This window comes from Macrotis lagotis, chromosome 8 (assembly GCF_037893015.1).
Source record: "Macrotis lagotis isolate mMagLag1 chromosome 8, bilby.v1.9.chrom.fasta, whole genome shotgun sequence".
NCBI classification, from domain to species: Eukaryota; Metazoa; Chordata; class Mammalia; order Peramelemorphia; family Peramelidae; genus Macrotis; species Macrotis lagotis.
The window spans coordinates 189,600,375-189,613,101 of record NC_133665.1 but is presented as its reverse complement, the minus strand read 5'-3'; the positions used below and the strand labels follow the sequence as shown (position 1 = coordinate 189,613,101).

Below are 12,727 nucleotides of genomic sequence, written 5' to 3'. Positions count from 1 at the left end.
AGAAAAATACACAGTAATAATACCTGTGATAATTTTCTTTACAAGTATTTCTGATAAAGGCCTCATTTCTCAAATATATAGAAAAAAACTGAGTCAAATTTATAAGAAAACAAGTCATTCTCCAATGCAAATTAAAACAACTTTGAGGTACCACCTCACTCTTATCAGATTGGCTAATACAACCAAAAAGGAAAAATGACAGCTGTAGGAGGAGATATAAGAAAACTGGAATAGTGAAGCTGTGATCTCACCCAACCATTCTAGTGAACAATTTGGAATGACAAAATGGCTATAAAACTGTGCATACCCTGTGACTTAGCAATACCATTAGAAAGGCTTTATCCCAAAAAAGATCAAACTAAAAAGGAAAAAGACCTATATGGACAAAAATATTCATACCAGCTCTTTTTGTGATGGCAAAGAATTGGAAATTGAGGGGACCCCCATCACTGGGAATAGCTGAAAAAGCTGTGGTTCATGGGGCGGCTAGGTGGCGCAGTGGATAAAACACCAGCCCTGGAGTTCAAATCTGGCCTCAGACATTTAATAATTACTTAACTGTGTGGCCTTGGACAAGCCACTTAACTCCATTTGTCTTGCAAAAAAATAAGTTGTGGTTCATGACTGTGATGGAACACCATTGTAATATTAAGAAATGATGGGCAGATGTATTCAGAAAAACCTGAAAATATTTCTCTGAACTGATAACAAAGTGAAGTAGGCAGAACCAGGAAAACACAATACACACCAGCAGCAATATTATACAATGATCAGTTGTGAATGACTTAGCTATTTTCAGCAATACAATGAAGACAATGCTGAAAGACTTGGAGGAAAAGTGTTATGCACCTCCCAAGAAAAAACTGATGGTGCCTACAGATTAAAGCCCATTTTTAAAAATTGGGGGGGGGGGGTAAGAGGAGGTTAGTCTGTGTCTTCTTTCACAACATAACTAACAAGTTTTGCATGATTCTACATATATAATCTCTATCAAATGCTTGCTTTCTCAATAATAAAGGATGAAACATGAATGTTAAATGATAAAAATTGTTTTCACATATAATTGGGAAAAAATAAAATATTAAGAAAAAAATGTAGCTTTATAAAACTCTTGAGGACACCAAAGAATAACCAAATATGTGCAAGTGTGGGTATGGGTGAGGGGATTGACTGTCATCACAGTCTTTTTTCTAGATGATTCACTGTTGTTTTTTTCCATGTCAGCACACAACACACACACACACACACACACACCCACACACACACACACCCCATACTCCCACACTCTACCTCTCAAAGCTTCTTTGGGTCTTAAAAGGGATGCTACTGGTATATTCTGTGTAAGAAAGCTACTTGGAAAGTTTGGACAGTTCTATGCCTATCTACACAACAAAGAAAACAACAGCACCATGTTTGGTATGATAGTACATGTATAACGGATATCAGAAGGCTTTGCTATCTTGGAAAGAGGGGAGGGAAGGGAGGGAAAAAATGTGAAAGTCAAAATCTTATTTTAAAAAATGAATGTTAGGGGGCGGCTAGGTGGCACAAGGGATATAGAGCACCAGCCCTGGAGTCAGGAGGACCTGAGTTCAAATCCGGCCTCAGGCACTTAATAATTACCTAGCTGTGTGGCCTTGAGCAAACCACTTAACCCCATTGCCTTGCAAAAACTAAAAAAAAACTAAAACAAAAAAAAATGAATGTTGAAAACGATCTTTACATGTAATTGGAAAAAAAACACCATTAGGTGGGGAGAAAAGGGAAGGAAAACAGCAGCACCCTTGCACCTTCCCCCCTTGATCTGTGTTTCTGGACTTGGTTTCATTGGCACATTTGCCACTGAAATGAAAATACTACAGACTAAAGTATCTCCAGCTGGGTGTTCACAAAGTCTTGATCAGTTAAGTCCAATTACTTCCTTAAAACCAAAACAGGGGAGGAAGCAGCCCTGCAGTAACCTCATCTCCACAGAAAAGCAGCGCAGATGGTCTACCAGGCATTACAGCAACCAGCATCTAACTCCCAGCCCGTGGGGTCATCAGATTTCAGGTGCGTCTTCCTTAGTTACTATGGACACACGGTACAGTTCCATAACAGATCACTTTTCCAAACAGGAGCTCTTTCCATCCTTCAGTTCCTCTCTGAGGTTCAAGCTAAGATTGAGGTCTTTGCAGCAGAGTCCAAGAAAAGCTAGAGAGTGATCCACTCAATTCTGAGCAACTCAAAGTCAACTTCCCTCCAACTGGATCTGGACATATAAGCCTCTGGATGCGTAGGATTAACACAGAAATTCAGTATTTAAGACATGTCCCACATAGATCATTATGGTATGTACTTATAACCTCAGGTACTAGACTTGAGTTAGGAAGATATGAGTTCAAGTGCAGACTCAGACACTTTCTAGCACTGTGACTTCACTTGCATGCCTCAGTTCACTTCAACTACAAAATGAGCATAATAATGCCATCTACCTCCCAGGGTTCCTGTAAGGATGAATGAGGAATGAGACTCATTAGGTGGGTGCCTAAGTACTTCTCATTTCCTGCCCTTTTTTTTTCCTGGTGGTCTGCTGAGAACCCCCCACGGCCTCTCTCAATGCCACAGAGCCTTGGAGGTGGAAGATCCCCAGGGATCTCCTGGACCACTTGCTGGAGAGCAGCTTCATGTTCTCTCCAAAGGGCTCCAGCCTCACTTCTCTGGAATCACAGTTATAAAGGACCCAGTAAAGTCACCTCCTTCAGTCCCCTTCCTATTGCAGACTGAGCCCAGTCACAGCTAAGTCAGATGAGGATCCAAACTCAGACCGACCCACTGACTATAAAGGCAGAATTTGCTCCAATCTATTACACAGTCATCAGGCAGTTAGAACTTGCAAAAATGCAAATTTGTTCTGATGTGATTATTAGGGAATAAGGTATCTATTACAGTAGGTATCTTAGGGGACATTTTGGGCTTAGCAGGAATTTTGCTTTCACAACATCAAATGGCACCACCACACTATAATCAACAAGCTGCAGCACCCCCCCTCCCACAAGCACTCTTTGGGTCTTGATCAAGGTCAAGGTTTCTCCATTTATTTATTTATTCTCCATTTTCTGGGGCAGGGGGAGCCTGCCTAGCAGTCCTCTCCTTATCTCCACCATCCTCTGAGCACTGGTCAGTTCACAGGGATTAGGGGATGACTTCTTGCAGTCTTTATAGATTTCTTACCCATTTGACAAATGTAAAACCTTTATTTTGATGTGTCACTAAGAAAATGTTTGTGACCCCATCTCATTTTCCCAATAAAACTTGTGGTCTCTCTAAATACTGTGCAGTCCTTTTGGGAAAACATAATGGGTTCCTCTGGGTTATCACTCCCCCCCCCCCCCAGAAAAAAGCAACTGGAATAAAAAACTGGAAACCAAAAAATCTGGAAGCTACTGCCAGTCTATTGACTACATTTATTAAGTGTTTACTATGACACTGTGCAAAGTATTGGGGATGCTGAAAGGAGTCAGGAGCCCTCCACAAGGTACGCTGGGCTGTTCAGAGCTGCTAACCAAGCAGAGCTAATGGGAAAGGGAGTTAGCTGGAAAACGCTGTGCCCATTAAGAGGAAGACTTTAGGAAGAGCCAAATGCTTCCTCCTCCTATCAGAAGACAGGCACCTAAGGGGGCTGAGGAGGTGATGAGTACCAAAACTGAATTAATCTCCAAGAGGATGAGATTGTGGGTAATGTGCTTATCCTGGGGGTGAGGGGCCAGCAGGATGTTCCAAGCAGAACAGCTGATGGGAAATGGGAATCAAGGCTGAGATGGAAGTCACGGATAAAAGACCATTCAACAGCACTGGGTATGGGTACCAAGGGCACTCATGGGAAATCTCCTTCCTAACACATTAGTCTTGAGGCCTGGTTATTCAACCACAGCTGAATCCACCTAATGATATTAACTTCAAAAAAGGAAATAGGAGAGGAAGGGGTGACCTAACCTGTTTTGGATGAAGCTGGCTGGCTCATTGTGAGCAAGGCTTCCTCTGCTACATGTTCCTTTATTGTTCCTTAATAATAAGTTCTAGAGTTTCTTTGCTACATATTCTCTTTATCATTCCCTTAATAATACATTCTAGAGTTTTCCTGGGAATCTAGGTCGAGTTCACAAGGTGAGAGTTGTAGAGATAGTGCTCCTTTCCCATTTTTAAAACACTAATAACAACTACCACGAAAACCCATGCTATCTGCCTTTCGTCGGTCCTGTGAGCACCCCTGCCCTTCTCTACAATGACCAAGGCCTGATGACTTGAAGGCACCAGAGACTGGTCAAGTCAGCCTGCATTGGAAGGGTCAGGCACCATGCTAAGTACTAGGGCTACAAAGAAAGGCAAAAGGCAGACCCCACACAAGGAGCTCCAGGTCTAATGAGGAACACATGACACAAACAGACAAACAAGTCTACTTGGCATGAAAAGGAAAGGCACTAGATTTCCAATCCACAGTCAGTCTCCTTGGCAGAGAACACAGAAGTGGATTTGCTTCTGCCTGTGTTCTGGTCATGGGGGCAGCTTGCTGACTATCTATTCCCAGGAAAGTTGAACAAATTATGGTACGTGAATGGAACAGACCATCATTACACCATAAATCAGGATGAATGAGGAATTTTGGGTAGAACAGAACACCAAATACAAAATAAACAAATGACAATATCATAAATGAAAAGTTCGTTAAAATGAAACCAAAGGTTGAGAAGAACCAAGGAAAAGGAGGGCTACAGGTACAGAACACTGGTAATTATAAAGAGACTGTGTTATAGGGGTGTCTCAAATGGATGGGGTGAAAGATATATGGGAAATAATTCAGGCAGAAGGGTCACACCTGGGATATGGCCCTGGAAAATTCCCTAGGACTCTGAAAGAGTCTAAGCTGCAAAGAAGGTGCCAGGAAGCACTAGAAGTGGGAGTTTCCTCACCTCTATCAGGAGTATCAAATTCAAATAGAAAAACAACCATATAAATGAAATAGAAAATCAAATATTAACATTAAGTGTGTTTTATTGTATTTTAATTCCACTATTTCCCAATTACAATTTCATCTGGTTCAGCTGCCCTCAGGAGCATTTGACACTTGATTTACAGCCGTGAAATCACAGCTCTAACTGCTACCCACAAAAACCAAAAGGATCAAGAAGGTTAAGAAAAAATTAAAATCAAGTCTGAGTTGAAATGGCCGATTCTGGTGAGGTCCTACTAGAAATTTCTCACTTTTCAAAATCTCATTTCTCACAGTATCATGCCATTCCTCAGTGGGGTGTGTCCCCTCAAGAATCTTAGACCATGGGATCCTACTCACCTTTTTTCTGAACTCCCCTGAAATCTCCCACACTCAAATCTAGGACAAGTAAGCCACATTCAGTTTTCCTTTCCTTTGCCAATTCTCCGCAAAGGACCCAGTTTCTCCTTCTCTACAATCAAGTCTCTTCTGCCAGAATTCATACTGTCCAGGAAAGCAGTCAAGTGCATCCTGATCACTCCCTAAACCACCAGGTGGATTGGTTAGTTAAGGCAAGGCACATTTTATCCCCTCTGCTTATTCTGGCAGAGGAACAATTGTGGATTTTCAGGTAAAGTCCTCCACAAAGAATGGGTATTTATGAAATGTTTGCTCCCAGTCCCAACATAGATTTCAGTGAGCTGGAAAGGATGGTTAGAGCAAAGCAGATGGGACTGTGTTTTCCTTAAATGTCATTTGAAGTGATGAGATCATATCATATTTCTGGTGTCAGCCCAGGTTTTTGGGAGAGCTCTGATTGTACTACTGTAACAATTCCCAATTATCCATCTGATGAAACACACCTCCTCCTTGTCCTTCCCTCCCAGGCTCCTATCTACCTGCTAGCCATGGGCATGGCCCACTGGGTGCCACTCTTCAGTCAATGTATCTTATTATTGCCCTCATCTCCCTTCTGGGGGCCTCTGTGCAGGAGACTTAAGACCCAGGACACTCTCCCCTCAATAACTCTTTCTCTTTACTCCATTCTTCTGCCTCTTAACGGCCCTCAAAGTTCAGTTTAAACTCCACCCCCCCCCCACACACACACACCAAGTTTCACCTTTAAAACCATCAGGTATTCTGCACCAGAATGCAAGCTCCTGGAGGGCAGGCTCATTTTGTCTTCGAATCCCCAGCCTGTTACAAAGAGTTTCAATGCTAAGAGCTGGCGCCCCGTGATCACTACCTAAAGCGGTCGGGTCAGGAGTGCATTCTCCCCAAGGGGCCTCCAGTTGCACCTCCCTCGAACTCAGTCCCCTTCCTCTTCACCCAAACCTCTCCCAGGCTTCCCAGCTCCACATCCACCATTCGGCTTTCACCGGAGGAACTTCTGGGGTCGGGACTGGCCCGCTGCAGGTTCCTAGGGAGCCAGGCGGCCTCCTATTCCGAGCTCTGGTTGCCACCCATTGGCGGGCTGGAGCTGCTCTTCCTACTGTGCCTCCTTCCTAGGGGTCTAGCCGCTGACATACAGGTTGGCAGCTCTCGCCTTCACTTTCCATTTTATTTATGATGAGATTTTTTTCTGTAGCATTTTCCGGCTACATCCTGTCCCTAGTCATTCCCATGTTTTAAACCACGACCCAGAAATGCGGCTTGTGCTTGAACAAGGCAAAGCACTCACACGGCGGGGGCACGGGCAGAGCTGCCCGGCTCACAACACAAGCATGTGAGATGCCCATCCAGAGACCTCTCCACGCCAAGTCCTGGCAGGGACTGGTCAGAGGCTGCGCCTCAACTCTGGGAGAAGCAGCCCGTGTGCCCAGCGGGCAGTGCCAGCCCCAGCCCAGTCAGGGATCTCCTCGGGATCCTCCGGGCAGGCTCCGTGCCTCAGGTCCCCCCTTTGGCGAGCTCAAGTCCAAGCCCCAAAGGGAAGTCCGTCGTGCCCCCGGCTCACACGGACAGAGGCCCGGAGGGGGCGCGGGCCCGGCCGCCCTTGGGCACAGCTCCGTGGTCACCATCGAGTTACCACGGGGCAGCAGCGGGGGCCTGCCCGCGCCCCGGGCCCAGGCCCCCCGGAGCTGCCCGTCCGCAGGGCCCTTCCTCGGGCGTCCCCGCCCCGTGCCCAGCCCGCCCGCAGGGACGAGCCCCCCCGGCCCCCAGCCCCCCGCCCGCAGGGACGAGCCCCCCGGCCCCGCCCCCCGCAGGGACAGCCCCCCCGGCCCCCAGCCCCCCGCCCGCAGGGACGAGCCCCCGGCCCCCCGCCCGCAGGGACGAGCCCCCCGGCCCCCGGCCCCCCGCCCGCAGGGACGAGCCCCCCGGCCCCGGCCCCCCCGCCCGCAGGCAGGAGCCCCCCGGCCCCCCGCCCCCCGCCCGCAGGGACAGCCCCCGGCCCCGCCCCCCGCCCGCAGGGACAAGCCCCCCGGCCCCGCCCCCCGCCCGCAGGGACGAGCCCCCCCCCCGGCCCCCAGCCCCCCGCCCGCAGGGACGAGCCCCCCCCGGCCCCCCGCCCGCAGGGACGAGCCCCCCGGCCCCGCCCCCCGCCCGCAGGGACGAGCCCCCCCGGCCCCCGGCCCCCCGCCCCCTCCTCCCGCCTCAACTCTCCAAAAAGGGCCGCGAGCCGAGGCCGGGGCCGGGGCCGGGGCCGGGGCCGGGGCCGGGGGCCGGGGCCGGGGCCGGGGCCGGGGCCGGGGCCGGGGCCGGGGCCGGGGCCGGGGCGGGCCCAGGGCGTGGCAGGGCGGGGCCCGGGGAAGCCGGGGCGCGGGGCCCCCCGGGGCTGCGGAACCCGAGGCGCCCGGGAGCCGCCCCGCCCCCCGCAGCAGGCGTGCCCGCGCCGCCCCGGGCAGCGGGAGGCCGGGGGCCGCCCCTCGGGCCCGGCGCAGGGCGGGCGCCCCCGGGCGCCCTTCGCCCGCGCTCCCGGACACACCCACCGGCGCCCCGCGCTCACCTGCAGCCGGCCGGAGCGGAGGCGGGGCACGCACGCGCGGCCGGGCCGAGCCGGGGCCGGGGCCGGGGCCGGGGCCGCCGCGGGGCCGGGGCCGGGCAGCTCGGGGCTTCTCCTGGCAGCCGCCGCCGCCGCCGCCGTCGCCGTCGCCGATCACTTCCGGAGCGCGGGGGCCGGGGTCGCAGCACCCGAGGAGGCCCCCCCGCTCGGGAGCCACTTCCGGCGGAGCGCGCAGCCTCGGGGCCGGCCGGGCCGGGGCCGGCTGCAGAACAATACTGGGAGCCCCGGCGCCGGGCCCCGCCCGCCGGCGGGGGCGGGGGGCCGCGGGGGCGGAGCGCCGGGCCGCAGTGCGCAGGTGCGGGCGCCCGGGCCTCCCCTCCCCCGGCGGCGCCGGGATCCCGGCCCGGAGTCCCGGATGCTGACGTCACCGGCGTCCCGAGGCCTCGGCCGGCGCGGGCTCGTGCTCCCTCCGGGCCCCCCCCCCCGCCATCTTGGGCGTCGAGGGGGGGGGCCTCCCGGCCGAGGAGCCTCCCCGCTGCGTGTGCATCCGCGGGCGCCGGCGCCCCCTTGGAGAGGGACCTTGGGATGGGGGCCGGGCCGGGCCCCGGGGCCTCCAGGGCCGCGGAGGAGCCGCCCGAGCCGGAGCCCGGCAGCACTCGCACTCGGCGCCTCCGCTTTAGGCCCGCCCGGGCCGCTCGTGCCAGCCCCGCGCGCGTCTGGGGCCCCAAGGCGCCAGGCTGGGGCTTGGGGCGCCCATTGGGATGAGCCCCGGGGCAGCCCGCGTCGGGGGCGCGTTTGGACGCGGGCACCCCCCCCCGCAGGAACGCAGCGGGCACCGGCCGCGGGGCAGCCGTCACCGCGGGTGAGACATGGTGAGGAGATGCCCAGGACCCCGGCCCGTGCCAGGCTTGGGGGCGCCGCGCAGATGCTCGTGCTTTCCCCGCAGCAGCTTTTTAAAAGGCAGTTCGAGGGTTGAAGGAACATCCCTTTTAAAAATGAAGTCATATTTATAAAATGATCAAAGAAAATTAATAAAAATACGCTGTTTGCTTATAGGACGACATAAAAACACGTATACGATCAGGTCAAGGTCTAAAGATAAAGAATTAAATTGACTAATGAATGTTTAAATTATTTTTCTCCTCCAAAGAAAATAATTTGTCAGAGGCAGCCTTGATCAGAGGCAGACCTGACTTCAAAATCCACCTCTCACTCATTTTAGTAGAGGACTCTGGGCCGGGCCTTGAACCTTTCATCCGTTGGGACACATCTCTTAAGTAGCAGAAAAAGTGTCTGTTGCCATCAAGATGCATAGATGGAATGTTCTTCCTGCTAATTCCTTCCAACATTGAAATTATATCTCCATCTTTGAGAAGTAGGAGTTTAATTAGAGTTAGACTTTATTTCTAGCATGATTACTTTAAGATTCTATTTTACTTCTAGAATTCCTCTTTTCATTTCTCCATTCCCTCCCCCCCTTATTCTCACTACAACCCTACTCCCTACCCCACCTTGCTTTCCCCGTGCAGTAGCCCTGCTCTGATCTCACTTGCCTCCTACCACTTTCTTGACAAATTAAATATGTACCTTCCTGTATCTTGGTCATTATTTCGCTGATAATCCTTATTTTCACCATCTGCCTTCTCTTTTGAACACAGTCTTCCGCAAGAATTATCACTAATAATATTGATTCTGGGCAGCTGGTTGGCACCACAGAGCATAGAGCCTCAGGCCCAGACTCATGTGTCTAGGAGTTCAAATCCATCCTCGGATGCTTACTAGCTATATGATCCCAGTCAAGTTACTAAACCTTGTATGCCTCGGTTTCTTCATCTAAAATGAGCCAGAGAAGGAAAGGGCAAACTACTCCAGCCAGCCCCATATGTGGTCAGGAAGAATCCGACAAGGCTGAACGACAACTGAACAACCATCACAAACTGAGGTCATCAGTTAACAGTACCTGTTGGTGAGTTGTGAGCTGACCCAACCGTTCTGAAGAGCAGTTTGGAGCTCTGCCCAAAAGGCTATTAAAATATGCATACTTTTTGATCCAGCAATACCACTACCAGGTCAGTAACCCAGAAAGATCATAAAAAGGGGGAAAGACCTATATGTACAAAAATATTCATAGTGGCAGTTTTTATGGTGGAAAATTGAGGGGATACCCATCAATTGGGGAATGTCTGAACAAGTTGTGGTATATGAATGTGATGGAAAACTATTTTTCTGTATAAAGATTGATGAACAGGTGGATTTCAGACAGACCTGGAAAGATTTACATGAACTGTTGCTGAATCAAGTGAGCAGAACCAGGAGAACGTTGTTCACAGTAATAGCTACATTAGGTGATGATCCACTAGGATAGACCTAACTTTCCTCAGTAACGTGGTGATCAGAGACAATTCTAAAAGGCTTGCATGGAAAATGCCATCCACATCCAGAGAAAATGAGGGAATATGGGTGCAGCTCAAAGCTTACTGTTTCATCTTTGAAACTTTTTTCTTTCTCATGGTTTATACTGATTCTTTTTGCACAAAATGACATGGAAGTATGTATAACATCATTATGCATGTATAATCTGTATCAGATTATTTGCTTTCTTAGGGAAAGGGGAAGGAAGAATGGGAGAGAAGACTTTACAGAAATGAATTTTGAAAACTATATGATTGGGGAAAAAATTGGAAAAAAAAAGTCAACTAAGTGGCAATACTCCAAGTTTTCCTCCTTTTTCTAAAAGTCCCCAGAGCATCACCCTCACCCATCATCCTAACCTCCTCTGCTTTACTGATAAAATCAAGATCATTCATTGAGAACTCCAATATCTCTGCTCCCCATCTTCTACAACTATACTTATATTTTTTCACTCTCATGTCAGCATCCTAGGAAGTGATGACCTTCTTGATAGGACCAGACCTTAAAATTGTGTACTTAAGATTATTCTCTCTGTCTCTGCCTCTGTGTCTGTATCTCAGTATCCTTCTGTTTTTCTGCAATAGAATGTAAAGTCTGCAACACCTAACACACCTGGCACATACCTGGTATTTAATACTTATTGATTGCTCTCTCCCTTTCAATCTCCCTATCTCCACTTTCACCCGCTATGAACTTGGGCAACTCTGATTAGTATTTTTAAAAAAAACTTCACTTGACCTTGCTATTCTCTCAAGCAATTGTCCTTTATCTCTGTTCTTTAATTATCTCTGTTCTTTAATTATCTCTATCCCACAGTCAGGGAAAAAAAAATAATCTACCCTCAATGTTTCTACTTCCTCATTACCCAATCTTTAGCCTCAACATTCTGGTTTCAGACTTCTCACTGACTAAAATTTCACTTTCCAAGATTTACCACTGATGAATGAATTGCTTAATCTAGAGACAGATTTTTAGTCCCCGTTGTTCTCAATCTCTCTGGTTTTCTTCTTACAGCTGACCACCTCTTATTATTCTCTCCTACTTTTGCATCTTCTGTTTCTCCTTATGTCTATACAACTGGTCCTTTTCAGTTTGCTCTGACTTTTTTATTCATTGTAGCATCCCCTCTAGATATTCTCCTAACATTGCTTAAACTGGAAGATTGATGATGGGCGGCTAGGTGGCATAGTGGATAAAGCACCCACCTTGGAGTCAGGAGTACCTGGGTTCAAATCCGGTCTCGGACACTTAATAATGACCTAGCTGTGTGGCCTTGGGCAAGCCACTTAACCCCATTTGCCTTGCAAAAACCTAAAAAAAAAAAAGATTGATTACCCCATAAATAGTTGGGATTTGGTGAGACATGCAGATAGGGAGTTTATTGCTGGCTCTTTTTGTCTCTTTTGAATTTTTGGTATCTCATCTGTTACTTATTGTTCTTGGGAAATTTTTTCCTTCCTTCTTCTTTGTTAACAGTAACAGGTGAGGTAAATATAAACAGATCCTACACTTGCCTAAGAATTATAATTTCACTGACTGAAGAGGAAAGGTAAAAAAAAAATGGATAGGAAATCCCAGAGAAAATCTGAGTAACCAGAGCATACATCACTTTTAAAGAGTAGATGTAATAATGAAGGAGAAGTAAAGGGAAAGCTGTACAGTGCTTAGGAACACTTCAGTGTCTGAAAGAATCCCAGCCTAGAAGGTCCCATTGTTAGAAGCTCATTGTTTTTGTGTGGCAAGGAACTAAAACCCATTCAAGGACATCTGTGCTAAAAAAAATATAAACCAATATTTCAGATGAGAATAGAAACAAACCCTTGTCTATCTGGGGAACACAGAAGACACTGAGAAATAGCTAGAGTAGGCAACTGTAGGCACTTGTGTCTACAGTAATGGCGTTTATTTCCACTGTACTCCATCAGTCTCATAATTTGATAAATATGGAGAATCAAGTGCTGGGCAGATTTGTATTTTACTAAACATATCTTGGATTTAAATTCTGTAAAACAGTTTTGGTTTGAGGTCTGGGATATTCAAATCTGCCTTTGCAGTGGAGAGATAGGAAGTTGTAGGCATGACTTTGAGTGTACAACAATGGGACTTATCAGTATCCAACCATTCCTGCCCCTCCCTATCGCCTCCTTAAATAACCAGTCACCCGGGAAGAGATAGTCTCTGTAGCACCACTACATTCTTTGGTCCCTTTTGCTCCTGCTTTTTAGCTGCAACCTCACCTATGCTATAGAGAAGGGGAGAAAAAAAAAATCTTTGCCACCTTTCCAATTCTTTATAGTAAATTAAATACAGGTTAAAGGACTAAATATTTCATTTTTCAATGGACTTTAAATAGCTAAAAAATGAGAAAACTACATATGAACATTTGCAGTCTAAGTCCTAAAAAT

The 12,727-nt window shown here is 48.6% G+C and overlaps 1 protein-coding gene across 1 annotated transcript in view; it reads right to left on the bottom strand.

Annotated features, from left to right (window-relative positions):
- Positions 1 to 8,013, bottom strand: part of RALA (RAS like proto-oncogene A) — a 55,157-nt gene extending 47,144 nt beyond the window's left edge. Inside the window, exon 1 of the mRNA XM_074199217.1 lies at positions 7,914 to 8,013. The gene's annotated coding sequence lies outside the window, so the exon portion shown is untranslated. The remainder of the gene's footprint in view (positions 1 to 7,913) is intronic.
- Positions 8,014 to 12,727: the final 4,714 nt, after the last annotated feature.